Genomic DNA, 17,778 nt, shown 5'->3' with positions numbered 1-17,778 from the left:
GGTTGACTTTATCATCTGAAATCTGAAGATAGAATGTTTTCTAAGTTTCCCTTTGTCACACTCTTCACCCCCAGGACTGCCTTGCTTTTCATGGAGAGAGCTGATGTCCAGCAACACTGAGCTGCATGGCCACAGTGAATAGCCAAGTTATCCTTGGACTTCATGCTCCTCTGACATCAAAAGTTGATGCTCTGGGCTTTCTTGCTCCTTGCCCACCTACTCTCTCATTAATGAAAGAAGCTGTCCCTCTCAGGAAAGAAGGCACATGGGGATGGCTTCACATGGCCTGGCTTACAGAGATAGGAAATGCTGCTGCTGCTGCTCTCATTGAAGAGATGCCATCATGAGTCTTGAGGGACACTGAGCTTCAAACTGCAAATAGAGAACCAAAGTTTGCATCTGTAAGGATACACAAAATTAAAGGTTAAGGGAGGAATAGAGAAATGGAGGTCCTCTGCCTGTCCCTTCACTCTGTGATGACCTATCTTCACTACACACTGGCCTGCCTAACACTATACCTTTTCTAAAAGTTCCTACATCACCACCAAGAATTGCTGAAAAATTCATTTACAGAACGTAGTGTTGCAGTAGATTATAGCAAGTGAGCTGCCATATGGGATTTTCTTTTCAGAAAGACAGATTCAATCTCAGTTTTGCAACTTATTCATTACATTATTAGAAGGAGCATTCTAAAGTCTGGGTTCCTTTCCTTGTAAAATGTTAATAATGCTAGAACCAGATAAAATAGATCAGTGGTTCTCAATCTTACTAATGCTGGCACCCTTTAATACAATTTTTTATGTTGTGGTGACATGCAAACATAAAATTATTTTTGTTGCTACTTCATAACTATAATTTTGCTATTGTTAATAACTGTAATATAAACATATGATATGCAAGATATCTGATATGAGACTCTCATGAAAGGGTCATTCAATCTCCAAAAGAATTGTGACCCAGAGGTTGAGAGCCACTGACACAGAGCTATTGGAGGACAAATTAATCATTGGCACATGCTGTCCAATGGTAGTTTGGGCTCAGCCATGATCTCAAGAAATGTTTCTCACTATCATGAAGAACCAGGGGACTTTCCAATCATTTTAAGAGACATCAGTAGCTTTAATATGTAGTCAAATTCAAGAGTACTGACAGAGGAACAGTAGATTATACTGGGATCACAGAGGTAGCTCCTGGTCTGTATTATTTTATTTCATTCTTTTGTATGTGCTCTATATGTGTGGTATGTAGATGTGTTGAGTGAATGTGAATTTGGAGTTGCACATATATGTATTTTGAGGCTAAAGGAGGATATTGGCTTCTATTTCTCACCATCTTATTGCTAGAGGACAGTCACTGAACTAGACGATCAATAAAACCATCTATAACTACATTTTTTCAGGCAACGCCTTCACAATGTAATTCTAGGAGAACTTAGAAAAAAATTGAGATATACTAGATCTCTGCCAATTGTAAAGCAAGTCAGAAAACAAATATACAAAGCTCAAATGCTTTGCACAGAGAGAGAGAGAGGGGGGAGGGAGGGAGGGAGGGAGAGAGAGAGAGAGAGAGAGAGAGAGAGAGAGAGAGAGAGAGAGAGGAAGAGGAAGAGGAAGAGAGAGAGAGAGAAAAAGAGAGCGAGTTAGAGAGTGAGAGAGATAAAAACCAGGGGAGTTTCCATCATATAAATGGGTATATTTTAAAGAACATTTTGCAAATGCCTGTTTTCTTGCTTTCTACACCCAGTGTGATGAGTAGCTCATGTATAAGATAAAAGGAAAGTCAGCTCTGATATTCTCTCTGGGAGAATACCCCATGCTGCTCACTCTTGGGAATGTACAGGCTGACAGGGATAAGGACCAGGGTCCATATTTCATTACTAAATAGAATAATCAATTCATGCTGGATGATTTTTTTTGTTCTTGTTAAAGAACTTGGAAAGTGAAGGAAACATGTTTTTGCTTGCTGTTCTGTGTGTGTGTGTGTGTGTGTGTGTGGTGTTTTTCTAGAAGGAAAAACGTGCTCACACTGACACTTTGCTCTGTCATTTCCTCCTCTGTAACTTACTGCGTTTTTACACTGATGTTGTCAGTAGGGAATCTAGGGAAAAGTTTTAGTGCTCCCTGTGAAACTCATAGCACTAACCAACAGCAAGCCAGCTAAGTGATAAGATAATGTAAAAGGCGACAGGAAAAGCACATGAAGTGGCTGGGTATCAATGGCAGAAAGAACAGAAACGAGGGGACTGGAAGATGTGGTGTGGAGACCGTGGGAAAGGGTGCTGCCTGAGGTTTTTCTTTCTATCGGAACATGAACTTCCCACGGTGGAAACAGAAAAGTCAACCACAGAAAATTAATCATTCTGATAAAGGGGAATATAACATGACTTCTTAAGGGGGAAGGAAAAGCCAGGACATCATCCTGGAGATTTGTAGTTAGATTTTCTCTTCTTCTTGACTTAAATCAGTGAGGCAAGCATGATTATCAAATGCTAATTACTGCCAAACATGTTTCAAAGGTTTGCCTCCAGAGTGGCACTACTGGGAATAACTGTGGAAGGTAAAGCAGGGCCATATAGGAAATTCTTAGATTATTGGGGTCATGCCCTGAAAAGGAGAGTGTGGGACTCAGTCTTTCTTTGTATCTTGGTTCATGAAGTAAGCAGATTAATTTATAATGTTCTCCCTGCCATGTCCATGGGAGACTCCCAGAAGAGTCCACACCAATGAGGTCTCTTGACTGAGAACTGACACCTCCCAAACTATGAGCTAATTAAAACTTTAAAGAAAATAAATCATTCGTTTCAGGTATTCCATCACAGTCACTTAGATATAACATGAATGAAGAATGAAATCAAAGTTTTCAAATGTGAGAAGCCATTCAAATATCATCATGTTGGTCTAGAGCCTGTCTTTTAATGAGTCAGGTTTCTCCAATTCTACTTTCCAGATCACTACTGTGGCTGGAGCAACTCTCTCAAATGCAGTCATTTAGTGAGCTCACATGAGAAGTGTGTAATCATAAAAAGTGATGGTTGCCTATTTTAATAAAAAGACCTCAGGGAACATTCTGGGTGGTGCTAGCCAGAACACTATCTAGTTAATTTACAGGTGGGGTCGCAATTAGCTACTCAGTGTATTTGCCCTCAAGTCCATGTGTGCTCTTCATTTACTTTTGGCTGACTCAGAGGGAAGGATTTGTGACCTTCGGAATGGAATGCTAAGGCTTTTGTATCAGCTGGTTTCAGTTTGAATTTCAACAATAGGAAGTCTGGGTAGATTGGGGATTGGAAGGAAAAAGAGAATGCAGAATATTCCACAACCTCTCAGTGTCTTTTTGTTAAGGAGAGCAAAAGTTTGGACCTATTCTTGTTAATCTGTCATAAGCAACACAATCTGTCTCACCTGCCAGTCTTTCATACTTGGAACACTAAGGGCATGTCTCCCCATGGGCTCATGTGGCTCTGTGCGGAAAGGAGAAGCCCTTTGCCGAAGTGAAGAAAGGTTGACATTTGTGTGGCTGAGACACTTTCAACCATATCGTTGTTGAAATGTTGGCCAATCCTTGCCCTCCTACTCAGTGCTTTTTGGCACCTTATCATCATTTTTTTAACTTTTCTCCCCCAGAAATTCTGTAACTTAAGTCAAGTAGTGGTTATCAGAAATGATTGAAAATCGGAACCTGCTTGTAATGAAGACCAACAGCTTCAATATAAAGTATCAGCACAATGGGGAAAAAAAAAATCCTTCCATCAGTAGGTCATGGAAAGAATGTCAAAACGTAACTGTACTTTTAACCCTAGCAATGGCAGTACCTAGGGAGCAATTTACATAAGAGTAATTATGTCTTTGACCTGAATTTAATCACATGGAAGAAACAATGAAGGATGAGGAGGGCAAGGTGGGGTAATAACACAAACTACAGTGCTTCAGGGCCAGCCTGTGTGGAAGTGCATTGGAAATGAAACACTGAGGAAACTGGTAAATAGCATGTCTCATAATTGGTACAGAGCTGTAGTGTAGTAGGTTCCATTCATGAATTCAGATGAGGAAACAACTCCAGAGAGGGTAAGTATGTAGGTCAAGTCACAGTTAAGTTCAGGATGCAAAATTGGGGCTCAAATCTTTTCTACTGCATGAAGCTTCAGTTCTGTGAAGTGAAATGTCAGCTTCAAAACAAAACAAAACAAACAACCAAAAAGTCAACATCCGTCTAGGGACTGACTATGGCTCCACAATGTTTAGAAAAACTTTGAGCAACTAGTTAGAAATTGATAAATTTTAATTAAAATTGAAGGTTTCTGACTTCTTTTTTATTTTATTTTATAATTTAATTTAATTTTACATATCTGCCACAGATTCCCTTGTTCTCCCCCCTTCTGTGCCCCCCACCTTCCCCCCAGCCCACCCCCCATTCCCATCTCCTCCAGGGCAAAGACTCCCCTGAAGATTGAGTTCAGCTTGGTAGATTCAGTCCAGGCATGTAATATCCAGCAAAATAGACTTCAAACTAAAAATCAATCAAAAGAGATCAAGAAGGGCATTACATACTCATCACAGGAAAGATCCACAAAGATGAAGTTTCAATTCTGAACATTTATGCCCCAAACACAAGGGCACCCACATATGTAAAAGAAACATTACTAAAGCTTAAATCACATATAAAACCCCACACATTAATAGTGGGAGACTTCAACACCCCACTTTCATCACTGGACAGATCTCCCAAAATGAAACTTAACAGAGAAATAAAGGACTTAACTGGTTATGACTCGAATGGACTTAATCGATATCTGTAGAACATTCCATCCTAACAAAAAAGAATAACCTTCTTCTTAGCACCCCATGGAACCTTCTCTAAAATTGACCACATACTTGGCCACAAAGCAAATCTCATTAGATACAAAACAATTGGAATAACCTCCTGCATTCTATCAGACCACCATGGTTTAAAGTTAGATTTCAACAACAACAAAAACTACAGAAAACCTACAATCTCATGGAAACTGAATAATGCTCAGCTGAATCACCAATGGGTTAAGGAAGAAATAAAGAAAGAAATTAAAGACTTCCCAGAGATCAACGAAAATGAAGACACCACATACCCAAACTTATGGGACACTATGAAAGCAGTGCTAAGAGGGAAATTCATAGCACTAAATGCCTACATAAAGAAGTTGGAGAAATCTCACATTAGTGACTTAACAGCACACCTGAAAGCTCTAGAACAAGAAGAAACAAAGTCTCCCAGCAAGAATAGACACCAAGAAATTATCAAATTTAAAGCTGAAATCAATAAAATAGAAACAAAGAAAACAATACAAAAAATTAATGAAACAAAGAGTTGATTCTTTGAGAAAATCAACAAGATAGACAAGCCCTTATCCAAACTAACCAAAAGACAGAGAGAGAGCATCCGGATTAACAAAATCAGAAATGAAAAGGGGGACATAACAACAGACAATGAGGAAATCCAGAGAATCATCAGGTCATACTTCAAAAACCTCTACTCCACAAAACTGGAAAATCTAAAAGAAATGGTTAATTTTTTCGATAGGTTTCTGACTTCTCTTGAAAAAGTGGGAAATGCAGCAGAAGCTGAACAGAATCCTGCAATCTGTGTTAGCCATTTCCTCACTAAGAGGCACATGCTCTTGAGCTATAGCCATTAACTCACTAAGAGGCACTTCTTCTCCAGCTCACAGTAGATTTTTATTTTCTCTGTCTTCCTGACAAGTGCTCCCACACGTCTCCATTGCCATGTTGTCCACTTGTATATTTAACACCTGGCATATATTCTTAGGAGACTAGGGTTCAAGATCCATTGCCATGAGTAGTGAATATTTAGGAGATTACTCGGAAGAGAGGATGATGGGTCAAATCTTAGCAATGTGGTATTCTAGTTTTGTGACATGAGAAGTGAGTTGATATTATTAAGTTACCCTTTTCAATTAAAAAAAAAAGTTACCCTTTTCATGAAACAGATAAATTGCTACACTATTTTCGTAAGAAGAAAGAAGTTATTGATTATGAAAAGCAATAAATAGTTTCTGCTGCCAATGTGTATACATGTATGTATAAAACATACATATATATGTTATAAATAGTGTGTGTGGTACATATGATTATCTTTCTTTTGTTTTGTTTTGAGACAGGGTTTCTTTGTGTAGCCTTGGCTGTACTACAATTAGCTCTGTAGACCAGGATGGCCTTGAACATCGAGAGGTCCACTAGCCTCTGCTGAGTGCTGAGTGCTGGGACTAAAGGGATGCACCATTATCACCAGCCCAAATATTATTATCTTAATATCAGCATGTCCTAGCGAAAATCCATTATTCAGAGTCAGGTAAACTAGTAAACATTGTGTGAATGGGGGGTGGGGTGGATTTCTCCACCTGTATTTGTCTGACTGTATTGTCAAACTTTTTAGGGAGGTTGGAACAATGTTTAGCAACAATCATACAATGGTTAGGTAAGCATATATATATGTGGTATTTTGTTTGTGCTCTAATAAATAAAGCTTGCCTGGAGATCAGAATTCAGAGCTGGCCACTAGAGGCCAGGCAGTGGTGGCACACACCTTTAATCCCAGTACTTGGGATCTCATGCCTTTGATTCTAGCACTTGGGAGGAGGAAACAGGAAGTATGGCTGGGTGGAGAGAGGAAGTGATAAGGTGAGGTGGAGATAGGAGTTCAGTCTGAGGATTTGGCAGAGTTAAGAAGTCTCTCTAGTGGCTGGATCCTTTACTTTTCTGATCTTTCAGCATTTACCTCAATATCAGCCTCTGGGTTTTTATTAAGACCAATTACAATTCATGCCACATCTGACCCCAACTTTTGGGGCATGAATTCACAAAAATGCTGCTTGCCTGTGGCTTTGCAGTTACTGACACACTTGAGAGCTTCATGCAGAGGCTCTCGCTGGAGTCACCACCTCACCAGCTAGGTTCTCTCTTTTTCCCCTAAGCCTCTGAGTGGGTCTGGGATTTTTCTGTTATAGCCTCTCTGCATCAGACTACACACAGGCATTTGGGCTCCAAACCCTATAGGAGTTAGCTGCTTTCACATGTTCCCTTGTGCAGATGGCTGGCTCTTTGGCTTCTTTTTTTCCTGGTGGGTTGTGGGCTTACCCTGGACCCCTTCCTCCTGCTGCTGCCAAACTAGGTAGCTGCCTTGAAAACCTGCTCTCTCTTCTACTGTTCTATGCAGAAGCAGTCAGCCTCACATCTGAATAGTCATTGTTGGCAGATTTGGTGAGACAATTGGGAATTCCTAAAGGGGATAATTAGTAAGAGAGAGAGAGAGAGAGAGAGAGAGAGAGAGAGAGAGAGAGAGAGAGAGAGAGAGAGAGTTTTTTCCCACATTAAAAAATGGGAAACACTATTATGATGGAGAGTTAGGACTCTATATGATTACACAATGCATGATTTGAAAATGAAACAATTAAATGAGAGGATAATTAATTTAGGTAGAATTTATGTAATGTCAATTATAAACGTTATCTATTTGATCATTTTGCTTCATCATTAAAAAAGTTGGTTAATGTGAGTACCAAGATAAAAGTTTTAGAATCACTTATTAAAACAGATCATAGACATATTCAGACTCAGAAAGAGGAATTTAAAGGAGAACCAACCTCAGCATTGCATTATAAGGTAAGAGAAGAACAGCCTAAGGTTTTCAAACAATTGACTTTAATTTATCTACTAACCTTACAGGAACTACTAAATGATAGATATTCCCAAGGCTATGCAGGAGCTGAATGGACTCCTGTGCAAAAGTTATATTTGAGGAGATTCAAAGAAGTGATTGTCTCATATGGCATTCATTCACCTTTTGTGAAGCAGACGTTAAACTTATGGTCAACTTCTAATAGAATTATCCCTCAAGACTGGAGAGACTTAGTTAGAGCAGTTTTGGAACCTGATCCTCAATTACAGTTGAGGACCTGGTGGAAAGATGAGGCTAAGACCATTGAACAACAAAGTAGGGCTAGAGGTATGGGATTTCCCAAGACCAACTTCTTGGAGAGGGAGATTATGCTAATGTAGATAGGCAATGTCTATATGATGACCACATCCTGGCTTTATGCCACATGCTTAGGACAGAACTGAAAGTAGGAAAGAAAATTGAGTCATTTACTAAAGTTATACAGGGCCCAAAATAAATCTCCACTGTTTTCTTACAAAGATTGACTTCAGCAGTAAATAAAATGATACCAAATTTGGAAGCTAGACAAATAATTATTGAATCTCTGGCTTTTGTAAATGCTAATGCACAATGCAAAAGGGTAATTAGGCCGCTAAAGGCAAGATCAGCACCCTTGGAGGAATGGATCCAAGATATAATTAATATCGAATCTCATAACCATGATGATGTTTGGATAGGAGAGGTGATTTCCAGAGTTTGAAAAAAAAAATTGAAATGTCAAGAGTTTGAATTACAGTAAATAAGGCCACCTAAAAAGGGACTGTAAGCAGGGCATTCCTAGAACCAATGTTTTTTAAAGTATAATCCTAGCAGAATGCCTCTCCCTTCTGGAGTATGCAGAAGGTGTGGCAAGGGTAGGCATTGGACTAATGAATGTAGATAAACAAGGAACAGTCAAGGTAAACCTTTGCCACTGGAAAACAAACACATTGAGGTGCCCCTTGAAGACCTCCAGTTCAAATTTGGTTCAATCCTTTCCTGTCATCCTCGAGGAAACTCCTTCCTAGAGCAATTAAAGAACCTAATGCCTATTGTAAGAAACCATACTGCTCTGTACGATAGGACAGTTATAGAAGAGAGAACAAAAAATTTCAAGAGAACCCATAAATCATAAAGGTTTAATTTGAGCAAGAGAGGCTTCCTAATTAGAAGAGATGAGAGTTTATCAAACAGTGTGACTGTTCAATATAAACCAACATAAGATTAACAAATGTTTCTCATTTGATCAGATATTACTACTTGCCAAAAGGGAACCTCCCCAAAGTTTGATTTAGGGCAGGGTTTTGTTTTTGTTTTTTAGGAGAATGAAGGCATCCAGCTAAGGAATCTGAAGAATATTGGACAAATGAGACAGGTGAATAAAAAGGACAAATCATCCCGCAAAAAAATGTCCCAAGAAAAACAATAAAAACTAGTATATTACATCTTCAATAGGATAAAATTTCATAAATCTTCCCAAATATTTGTTTCTGCTTTTCTCTACAGTCCAAGTTCAACTGAAAATTAAAGCTGGATTCAGAATTGGAGCTTGGCTCTCTCCTTCTCTAAACCCAAGCATGCTTGTTAAAGTAAAATCCAAAATTTCTGCCTCATGTCAGAAGAACCATCCAATATGGGACAGAAGAAAAGCAAAAAATTAGAAACTATTTTATTGCCAATAACCTCATAATCTTTTGGTTTCATTTTGACTCTTTAACACTTTTCTTAATTTATAAATATTATCTCAAAATTTATAAGATCTGTATCTATCTATATATCTATCTATGTCTATATGTATATATTTTAAACTTTTTGTCATGTATTAATGGTCATATAGAGTATTAACTAATTCTAGAAAAAGACTTCATCCAGCTCCCTGTACATGATTTCAGGTTTGAGTCTTTATCAGGTAGCTAGGAGTTAAGATTTTGTACTCTGGATGTACATTACAAATATTGGTCTTTTAACCTACTTGAGATTTGCTTCATATGACATTTAAAATGTTTAAGTTTTCTGCAATTAACCACTAATTAACCACAGGACCACCACTAGTGTTGACCTTTGAAGTCTCCAAAAGGATAATGGGGTCTCACAACAATGATTCCATATGGACTATGGTAATGCCACTAAGCTGACAAACACCAACCAAAGATCGACTTTGGACTACAAACTGCTCAAGACAATTTCCAGGTAACTAGCTGAGATGATCCAGCCTCACAGACTACTATAGTCAGGATTTGAGATAAGCCCCACCCTTTCCCATTATGCAGAAACTGGACAACAAATGATACAGCTACCTGTCCCAGGACTTGACAGTTAACCCAAATTTTTCTTTTCATAATCCCCTAAAGATGCTATTGTCCCTAGACAGCAGAATGTAAACTTAACAACATGACACCCACATTCCCAAGAGGCGGGGTAGGTGGTTTTTGGTTCTTTAATGGGTTATAGGTATTTGTCACTATTTACGGTGGTTGGTAACAAGTTGTTATTGGTGATGGTTAAAAAAGGGAGGGATATAGAAATGATAGGATAAAAGGGTAGATTATTGAATCTACTGTCAAAAAACAACTACTTATTTGAAATATTTTACATTGATATGGATCTTTCTATATTGGTACAAATTTGAGATTTGAGATTATTTTTGTTAGAACATACTGTTCATACACTTCTACTCTTGTTCAGGTATTGTACCTCTACAACTCCTTTAACAATGTTATGCAAATTTCTAGTCCAACTAATTAGGAAAAATGCAAGTTAGTAATTAGTCATTATATTAAAACGTAGTCATGTTAGGTATGTTTTCAAGGTCAAACAAAGATATATTTTAGATTAACAGGTCATCTTCAAATACTTCAAACACCGGATATGTCATTTAAGATGTTTTAATAAGTTCTTTTTTTTTTTTTTTTTTAACGTCAATGAGACATGTCTGCTCCTGGCAGCTCCAATCTACCTAAGAGAAGATGATGGGCATTGATGACACTCCATATAGAGTTTATTTTCTTTGTGGCAAAATTAAGTCACTGGGCAAGAAAGTGCCCTTGCCTCCACTACTGACAGTATGCTGTTTAAATCGGACAAGCAGGACATATAAGAAAAGTGACTGCTGCAATTTGCCAAGACAAGGTAGGACAGCCCTTCAGAACATCCTGCTTCACACAAAGTCTGTCAGATATTCTAGGACTGTAGACCAAAGATAGATGCCCCAGTGTTGCTAAGGAACCTTGGGTGACTCTGCAGGCAGTCAGCTGTTTTAGTTATTTCTCATATTTTTTGGATGTTGCTTAGTCAGGCAATATTATTTCCTTCTCCGGTTTCTGATGGGAGTTGAAGATTTTATAGTTATAGTTTTCCTTGTTAAAAGATTCAGAAAAGAAATTCACTAAAGAGGTATAAAGTGTATAAGGTAGAGAGACATTGAAAGATACTTTTGGTAATGCAAGTTAGAAAAAAAGTAAATTAGGTATAATCTTTTGGGCTCACCAAGATAGAATAGATATGGAGTATTTTATCTAAATTTTTCAATTGTTAATGGATTAGAACTTGTTGATGTATTTGTTGTCTGTATATATTGCTTATAGTTATTTACTTATTTTATATAATTTTTCTTATATTAGTTATAACATTCTTTTTTATTTTAGACAAAAAAGAGGAAATATAGTGACATTTTGTTTGTGATTTAACAAATAAAGCTTGCCTGGAGATCAGAATTCAAAGCTATCCACTAGAGGCCAGACAGTGGTGGCACACACCTTTAATCCCAGCACTTGGGAACTCATGCCTTTGATCCCAGCACTTGGGAGGAGGAAACAGGAAGTGATATACTGGGTGGAGAGAAGAAGTGATAAGGCGGGGTGGAGACAGGAGCTCAGCCCTTTTAGTCTGAGGATTTGGCAGAGTTTAGAAGTCTCTCTATTGGCTGGCTTTTACTTCTTTGATCTTTTATCATTTACCCTGATATCTCACTCCAGGTTTTTATTAAGACCAATTAGAATTCATGCTACATACATATGCAAAACAGAATTTCAATTACAAATTTAGGCCTATAAGTGCCACCATTGTTGTTCTCTTTTTAGATATATTTCTAAAAATTATCTGTCATCAGCTACAATACTAAATCTTTCACAAACCTATTCTTTGTGTTCTATGAGACCTTGTAAATTCAAGGATATTCAGTAGCATATTCTTTCTATTACATTTGGAATCTACCAGACAATGATGACTACTCTAGCTTCAATATGTTCTCACTCTAGTCAAGAGACTGGAGAGATGGAGACATCAGAAGACATTACATTCTTCTCTTTCTCACATCTAATTTACTGAACATCCAGGGATTTATTTTAAAACAAGGAAAAAATAGAACTGACAGAACACTAAGAAATACCGTTCACAAACCCAGGATGTTTGGATGTTTCTTTGTGCATGACACAGGATTTGATATACAGTTTTGGCTAAGATATGCTCACCACTTGATTATCACTCTCAGAAATAAGAGAGTATCCAGCTGAAGATTTTCTATAACTTTCTTCATGGGTATTATTTGTTGAGTAGAGATGGATTTGAGAGAGTAGACAACAGAAAAGTCAATTATAAACTGGAGTATCTGATGAGGGAAAGAAGTATTTAAATTCCACCAATTGCATGGGATTGGGTGAGGCCCAACAATATGATTTCCTTATGCAACTTTAATCAGAGTCCTCTGAGCCTTTCATGCTTATCATAACACTGGCTAGCTTTAGGCCACTCTCAGTTATCTGAGTATACTTTAAATCTGGCCAAATTCTTCTATTTTGCACATTGTCATATCTCACCTCTCTGGCCTGCCTTCAGTAAGGGTGATTGAGGTTGTTTGTTTAATACTCATTTCAATTTTCTATCCACTCATCTCATCTCCCCTCTTTCCAAAGCTGATCACTGATCATTTTTACTGAGGTCTCTCTTTTCCTATTGACACAAAGCCTCAATAAAATCTCTTTTTGTTGCTTCAATCAATGTCTAGCTTTGATTTTCACTGGCAGTACTTGGTAACCATCCAACATGGGAAGACTTTTTCATGTAGATAATGGAACTTGGCTTTGCTTGCCAGTGAACTTCAGCAAGTACTTAATGAGAGAGTGATATAACTCACATCTCCATCTAAAGTGAATTTCACAGTGACAGGTAAAGGAGGTTGGAATAAGGTAGACTGAATCCAGCTGTTAGGCAGAGGAGACATTTTTCCTGACATTCAAATGGAGAACATCTTGAATGCAGTGAGGACAGAGTGATGACAAAGCATTTAGAAAGGAAAATACGCATTTCTTGTATTTGCACTGGTTATTGAGTCTGAAAATGAATGATAAGTTGAACACGATAAACTGCTGAGTCTTGGTAGTTGGGGAAAAGACACACTGAACCCCTGGTAAGGGAATTTTGGAATGAAAATAAAAAGGATTTCAGGAGAAGATAATGGACACACTAAAACCAGGGTAAGAATTGAGCTCCTAATGAGATCTCTGAAGTGGAAGTGGACATATCAAGCAGAGGAAGAGAAGGGGGGTCTAGTGATTGAGTCTGTAGAGGTGGTATGGACTTCTGCAAAGCAGAAGTGGGAGTGAATATTCCTTCAGTTACTCTGTCATATCTTTGTCCAAGACACAAGCTCATTAAGATGCAAAATCTCAGGCTTTCTGTCAACTATACTCTAGCTGAGTTACTAGAAGGACAGCTATAGATACAGCCTCCTAGCGAAAGGCAAATTCCCTTAGCAGCTGATGTAACTGGGCTTATCAGTTTCTCCTGTTTTTAAATTGGTTTCAAAAGCCCTGACATTATTCACCGGATTATGTGACATTTGTAGAAATCTAAGGGGCTGTGTATGTATACCACTTCAGGATAACGGCAATTTATTTCAATGACTATGAGAAGAATTTCATGATCTGCCCTATGTGCCTTCCTGAGTGCATCTTGTAGGACTTATATTTCCTAATTATTATATCCTAAATTATATTACTGAACCAGTTGCTTAAGGGACAATTAGAACAGTCTTTTCAAAAGTCTTAATGTGTTTATTTTTGTAAAACATCCAAAATGTAATTTCATTCCTATTACTGTAAAACAATTCTCATTGATGACAAGATCCTGTGTTACTTGTCAAAACCATTTGATCTCATCTTCTAGCTCAAGGACTCACATTGGCTCTGGCCTTTGTGAGAATTATTCTTGTACCAAATGCACCAATGGACCCTCTGTCTAGCAACCAGATAAATCTCATTGAGGTCTTCCTATACAAAATAAGGCAAGCCTGCTACTGCTGTCTCTTTTTTTATTCTGTCAGCCTAATTTTATGTCTTCTCCCCACTTTCATTTCATCATTTCATTTCATCATTTCATTTCATCATTTCATCTCCCCATCTTTCATTTCACTTTCCAAGACTCCAATTTTCATTCATGGTTTAAATGGAAAAGTACATAAATAAAAAAGATAAAGTTTGAACGTAACCTGTTCTGACTAATATGAGAAAATTTTGTAGTATACCACTCCATCCCATCAGTAGTACAGATCATCTCCCTGTTTGAAGTATCTATGCTGTACACACTACCTTCTCTGCTTGTTACTAAGTCATTGATCCATCTTTATTCTCTGTGTCTCTATGTCTGTCTGTCTGTCTGCCTCTTTCTGTTTTTTTCAAGACAAGGTTTCTTTGTGCATCCCTGGATAGCCTGGAACTCAAGTTGTAGACTAAGCTGACCTTATACTCAGAGATCTGCCTCTGTCTCCCAAGTGCTAGGATTGAAGGCATGTACCACCACCACCTAGCTCATCTTTGTTCTCAAATCAACTTTTGCAGTGTTTGGCTTATGTACCCATAACTTTTAGATAGTATTCAAATGCCACGTCACAGTGCCATTGATACTCACCACAACCATATGAACACATAGGTACTGCATCATCTTGAATCACCCCAATATGAAAGGCCACTAGAGGCTAAGGATATAGCTAACTGGGTATAATGTTTGCTGTGCAAATATAAAGACTGCCATCCAGATCCCCGGCATTCACATGTAAGCTGATCAGGTATGGTGGACCACTTGTAATCATAGTGTTCAGGTTGTCAATACTGGGGACATACACAGCAAACCGGCTAGATAAAAATCTTTGAATCACATAGCCTTGTGTTCAGTGAGACTGTAACTCAGTACATAAAGAAAGTACCTGAAGTCAAATTCTGGCTTCCAAATACATGTACAAGTGTGTTGTATGCCTGTGAAACTCCCTCCCCACAAAGGGACACTCAGATGCACACACACTGCATCCAAATATATATATACAAGAATAGGAAGAGGAGGAAGAAGGTGAAGAAGAGGAGGAAGAATAAGGGTCAATAGAGTATGTGAAAATATTTAGAGATAAGAAAGATGGAAGGGGGTGGGCTGATGAGAGAGAGAACAATAGTGAATGAGAGACCACATTTATTCAGCTTTTCTATAGTGTATTGTGACTGTTCTATGCTATTATTAGCTGCTTTATTTAATCTTTTCCTATTCCTAATTTACAAATTATACCTTGTAACAGGTATGTAGACATAGGAATAAACATAGCATACAGAGTTCTGTTGTTTCGGCAGTTTCCAAAACCTACTGCACATCTTGGAGTCTGACCTTGAATTGGGAAAGTACCATTTTCATCTTTTAAAAGTTAAAATCTAGTGTACTATGTATTCATTTGCATACTGCCACACTTCTTTCTCCCAGTAGAAGGACTGTGAGCATGCAGATGTTGTCTATTAATATAAATTAGACTCCAGTGCAAAGGCAGGGTTTGGCACCGAGTATCAATGTATGTTTCACAAATGAATTCATTGAATGAATGTGTGGTGAGGCAAAAATCCAATTCTTTGTCCAGATGGTAAATCATTTACTTCTCTTTGTTACAAAAATTATTGCTTCAAGCAAGAGTTCACAAATAAGACCATCTTAATATTTTTATGACATTTGAGCCAGAGTGGGCAGCTTTTCCCTCTGAGACACCATGCCTAATTCTAACATTGCTTTTCCCTGTTTTTCATGACTGTGTGGACATAGAGCCTTAATTTACTAGGGGCTTGCATTTTGTCATCTGAGAAGTGGATAATACCTCTTGCGATTTAGTAACTGTTGCCTATTATCACCAGAGTTGCAGGCTTTTATAGAATAGGCATCATGGGTGTGGGCATTGGAAAGGGTAGGGCACCTTTTTGTAATCATAGCTGAGGTTGCCTACAGAATGACTTCCTGATTATACAAATGGACAAGGATCTTAACGTGTGTGTAGTAGTGCTCATGATCCCAGAGCTTCCAATAACTTTGGCAGGATGGGAATAGTCTACATATACAGCAAAGGAAATTTTGTTTCAGTCTTGGAAACATCCTGAGCCTAGATGCTGGTTATTGATGATACAGGTTTCTCTACCCTACCCCAGAGATGGATGGCATGTTACTTTTTAGTCTTAAAGAAAACATATTCTAAGGCAGCCTTATCTGACTCCCAATGTTATGCCTGCCAGGGTGGAAACTCAGTCTTCAGGGTGATGATCATCAAGCATTACTTTTGATGTCCTCCCTGGAGGTTGTGCAGGAAGAAATAATATACTGTGAATGTTTGTTAATAAAAAAGGTAGTTAGATAAGAGAGAGGGCACTGGCTCAGAGGACAGGGTTCAAAACCAGAACAACCAAGAAAGGACTGCTTGAAGAAGCTTGAAGATCCTGTAGTGTTTTCTGATTTTTACCTCATAAGAGCTCAGATCTTGACACATTATGGCTCTACAAGGCAGTATTGGCTAAAGGGTTTGACTTGTCTTCAAGTCATAGAGAACTATTACACAGTCCATCTGCTAGTCACCAGCCATACAAGAAAAGTTAAATTGAGGCAAAGCCAACTAACAATAGTCTGTCACTTCTAGCCAAAAGAAGCACTCACAAAAACTCACTAGTGATACTAGCATTCCTTTGTTGATCACGTGATTGCTAATAGCATCTGTCAACTTGAAAGGACCCAGAATCACTGAGATAACAAGCCTCTGGGCAGGGCTATGAACTCTTTTCCTGGGATGAATTAGTTGAGGTGCAAGACCCATCCTGAATGAGAGTAGCACCACTCCCTGTGCTGGAGTCCTGGACAGAATGAGGAAGAGAAAGTGAGCAGTGCATTGAGGAAGGTAACTTTCCCTGTTTCCCTTACTGCCTGTCTTTTGGATGCTGGCTGGAACCTAAGTCTGCTTTGTCTGGTACTTTGGAATCCCTTACTTTGTCACTAAGTTCCGTGTTCCCATGACCCTACTGTGTGACCGCCTGGTGCCATGTGTTGGACCTGTGTGCGGTCACTCAAATGGCAGAGCTGCTTTCCTTCTCTCCTCTTTCAGGCAGTTACTGATTGTCTGCTCTGGGAGGTTTTCTTCTAAACTCCAATAAAATTGTCCCCAGTCTCCCACTTCAGTCCATTCTTAGATTCTTTTATTAGTAGCACAAAGAATCCTAGGAGGGTACTCTAGTTTTCCCCGATCCAGCAGAAACTAGGAAAGTAACCAATACAGTTATCCAAGCAGCATATATTCAATCTGAATATATGGATCAAATGATTCTGTGCTCTTCTCCATGGCAAGGCAGGTGTCTTAGTTAGGGTGTCTATTGCTGCACAAAATACCATAACCAAAAAAGCAAGTTGGGGAGGAAAGGGTTTATTTGGCTTATACTTCAGCATTGCTGTTTATCACTGAAGGAAGTCAGGATAATAACCCAAACAGAGCAGGATCCCAAAGGCAGGAGCTGATGCTGAGGCCATAGAGGGGTGCTGCTTACTAGTTTGCTTATAGATTTAGAGGTTCAGTCCATTATTATTATGACAGGGAGCATGGTGGCCTGCAGGCAAAGTAGCTGAGAATCCTACCCTTTGCAGGCAACAGGAATTTGACTGAGACACTGGGCGGTATCCTGAGCATAGGAATCCTCAAAGCCTGCCCCAATAGTGACATACTTCCTCCAACAAAGCCATATCCACTTCAATAAAGCCATACCTCAAAATCATGTCACTCCCTGTAAGATTATAGGGTCTACTTACATTCACACCATC

This window comes from Peromyscus leucopus, chromosome 10 (assembly GCF_004664715.2).
Source record: "Peromyscus leucopus breed LL Stock chromosome 10, UCI_PerLeu_2.1, whole genome shotgun sequence".
NCBI classification, from domain to species: Eukaryota; Metazoa; Chordata; class Mammalia; order Rodentia; family Cricetidae; genus Peromyscus; species Peromyscus leucopus.
The sequence above is the reverse complement of the archived record's forward strand: the minus strand, read 5'-3'. Positions refer to the sequence as shown.